Consider the following 3,976-nt stretch of genomic DNA (forward strand, 5'->3'; position numbering starts at 1 on the left):
TATATGATAATATCATATATACATATATAAGATAATATCATATATACATATATAAGATCTTCAGTTCAGTTCAGTCGCTCAGTTGTGTCCGACCCTTTGTGACTCCATGGATTGCAGCACATCAGGCTTCCCTGTCCATCACCAACTCCTGGAGCTTGCTCAAACTCATGTCCATTGAGTTGGTGATGCCATCCAACCATCTCATCCTCTGTCATCCCCTTCTCCTCCAGCCTTCAATCTTTCCCAGCATCAGGGTCTTTTCCAAAAGGTCAGTTCTTTGGATTAGGTGACCAAAGTATTGGAGTTTCACCTTTACCATCAGTCCTTCCAATGAATATTCAGTATTGATTTCCTTTAGGATTGACTGGTTTGATCTCCTTGCTATTCAAGGGACACGCAAGAGTCTTATTCAACACCACAGTTCAAAAACATCAGTTCTTCAGTGCTCAGCTTTATTTATACTCTGAATCTCACATCCATACACGACTACTAGAAAAACCATAGCTTTGACTAGATGGACCTCTGTAGGCAAAGTAATGTCTCTGCTTTTCAATATGCTGTCTAGGTTGGTCATAGTTTTTTTTCCCAAGGAGTAAGCGTCTTTTATAAAGATTTCATGGCTGCAGTCACCATCTGCGGTGATTTTGGAACCCAAGAAAATAAAGTTTCTGAGTGTTTCCATATCTATTTGCCATGAAGAGATGGGACTGGATGCCATGATCTTTGTTTTTTGAATGTTGAGTTTTATGCCAGCTTTTTCACTCTCCTTTCACTTTCATTAAGAGACTCCTCTGTTCCTCTTTGCTTTCTGTCATAAGGGTGGTGTCATCTGTGTATCTAAGGTTATTGATATTTCTCCTGGCAATCTTGATTCCGGCTTGTGCTTCATCCAGCCCAGCATTTCACATGATGTACTCTTCATGTAAGTTAAATAAGCAGGGTGACAATAAATAGCCTTGATGTACTCCTTTCCTGATTTGGAACCAGTCTGTTGCATGTCCAGTTTTAACTGTTGTTTCTTGACCTGCATACAGATTTCTCAGGAGGCAGTTAAGGTGGTCTGGTATTCCCATCTCTTGAAGAATTTTCCACAGTTTGTTGTGATCCACACAGTCAAAGGCTTTGGCATAGTCAATAAAGAAGTAAATGTTTTTCTGGAATTCCCTTGCTTTTTCTATGATCCAGTGGATGTTGGCAATTTGATCTCTGGTTCTTCTGCCTTTTCTAAATCCAGTTTGAACATTGGAAGCTCTCAGTTCATGTACTGTTGAAGCCTGGCTTGGAGAATTTTGAGCATTACTTTGCTGGTGTGTGAGATGAGTGCAATTGTGAGGTAGTTTGAGCATTCTTTGGCATCGCCTTTCTTTGAAACTGACTTTTCTAGTCCTGTGGCCACTGCTGAGTTTTCCATATTTGCTGGCATACTGAGTGCAGCACTTTCGCAGCAGAATCTTTTAGGATTTGAAATAGCTCAGCTGGAATTCCATCACCTCCATTAGCTTTGTTTGTAGTAATGCTTCCTAAGGGCTGCTTGACTTCGCATTCCAGGATGTCTGGCTCCAGGTGAGTGATCACACCATTGTGGTTATCTGGGTCATGAAGATCTTTTTTGTATAGTTCTTCTGTGTATTCCTGCTCTATTCTGTGTATTCATTATAGAGGTGGCAAGAATATATATATATATATATATGTGTGTGTGTGTATATATATATAGTCTATATGTATAAGATCATATTTTATATATAAGATATTTTATATTTTATGTAAAAGATATTTTACATTTTATGTATAAGATATTTTACATTTTATATATAAGGTATTTTATGTTTTATGTATAAGGTATCTTATATATAAGAATATTTATATATAAGATCTTAACATACACATAAAAATAGATGAAAAGCACACAACTGATTGTTTATACCAGTTATTTCTAATGGGTTCTAAGATTTTACTGGATGACTTTAAATGATGTACAATATCATAATTTGAATACTAGAATGTCAATGTATTATTTTGTAATATAGGAAAAATGAAAAGTTATTGATTGGACTATATTGTTCAGAGTGAGAATTTGAACGATTAATGTTGGATTGGTGGGAAAAACACATGAGTGTTTATAAGTAGAAAACAAATGTGAGAAGTCAGTGAATTCAGGGACCTATTTAAAGGTCATCAGTTAGGAACTCATGGGAACTAGTAAAAATGAAGAGAAGGCTGGGAACTACAAAGCAGCTCTTTCACTGTTTAGGGCTGGACTACAGTACCCCTTTTAAAATCTTAGTTTGGCCATCAGTCGGTTCCGGCGCCCTCTATGCACAGCCGTATTGCGTTCCAGGTGCACACCTCGCAGCACAAGAGTAGAGCTGTGCTGAGTTCCCGGCAGAAACAGCTCCTTCCCTGCTTGCCCTGAGTTGTTATCAGCTCTCCTCATTATTATCTATTATCCATGCACTCAATCCTCCAGTGCAACATAAAGCATCAGGAAGCTCCATACATGTAGCAGACTACTACAATTACACCAATCCCAGACAAATTTATAAAGGGCACTGGAATAAATTTCTACTCTTTTTCTAATGCAAGGTGGCTCCCAGGTGATGGTGTCTGCAGATGCATCAGATGAGACAACAAAGAAATGAAATGAATTATGTATTGCCTAACTAAATTATTTGTCTAAAATCAGTGAGAGGCTACAGGCTAAAGTCTGTATATCAGATTATTTCTCTATTGAATATATTCTTTATCTGAAGTCTAAACTTCTCCAAAACTTTTCTCAGATTTATCCTTAGTTTAAGAAATTATACTGTGTGTATACTATATGTATCCCTCTTATTATTAATTACTTCACTTACATACATTTATTTTTCATACAGTGGGCATCCCTTAGCTGGGAAAACTGGAAATGCTTGAATACTTAGTTCAGCCTGTACTCAAAACTTAGTCTTTCTTGTTTAAACTACCAGTTTTTTCTTTATCTCATTTTTGTGGCTGATTCATCTCTAAAACTTAGATTTGAAACATCCTACTTTCTGACTATCACCTTCTAACTGCAGGTTCAAATTTTTAACTATCCTTAATGCAGTCACAATTGTTGAACATCAAGACTACCAAGCCACTGAAAAAAATCGCCTTCATTTTATTATTTTTCTTTTTTGTTGACTTCTCAAGCTGAGCATCTATGGCCCATCATGCAATTATGCTCTTGGAAATAATCTGACCTCCTTTGTTCTTTTCCTCCATTGTAGTTGCTTGAAATAACCCAAACACTGACTAAATCTAAATATCTATTTCTTTTGTGGAAGATTGAAGCTTTCTAGAAAAAAATCCCCTAAGTAAACTTGTTGATTTCACATTAAATTTATCATTATGAACTTCAAATGTAAGCTCAACAATACCCAGAAATCTCACTACGTGATATCATTATAGTAAATGGGTCCATGTCTACTAGGTTATCAAAGAGAATCCTAGAATTATATTTGATTTCTACACTGAATGCCTCATTTTCTAATTCATCAGTATATTTACTTGACTATTCTTCCAAAATTTGTCCACTCAAATTCATTTCCTCTGCCACCAGTCTGGTCCAGGCCACCATCTTGTCTGGTTAAGTAACAGTCTTCTGACTGGCTTCTCTGCTTCTACTCTTGTTTTTCTTCCCATTCATACCTCTCTTCCTTAAGACCATTTTGATTCAACAACTTATCTAAAGTAATGCTCCCACAGTAATGTTCTATGACGGCTTTTGACAGGATTCTGTATATTTTCTTTTGTAAAATTACCAAAGCTTTCTACATTTTAATTGTGTGATCAAAAGAATAAAATTCAAAGCATATTTAATTAAAAAATGGAAAATATATACACATAGTTCAAAGTTTTAAAAGTTAAAGGTATTCAGTAAAAATAATTAATTTTCCATATCAGTTTTATTTCTGACTGCATATGTTAGAAAACCTAAATAATTATGGCCTAAACAAAA

This window comes from Bubalus kerabau, chromosome 15 (assembly GCF_029407905.1).
Source record: "Bubalus kerabau isolate K-KA32 ecotype Philippines breed swamp buffalo chromosome 15, PCC_UOA_SB_1v2, whole genome shotgun sequence".
NCBI classification, from domain to species: Eukaryota; Metazoa; Chordata; class Mammalia; order Artiodactyla; family Bovidae; genus Bubalus; species Bubalus kerabau.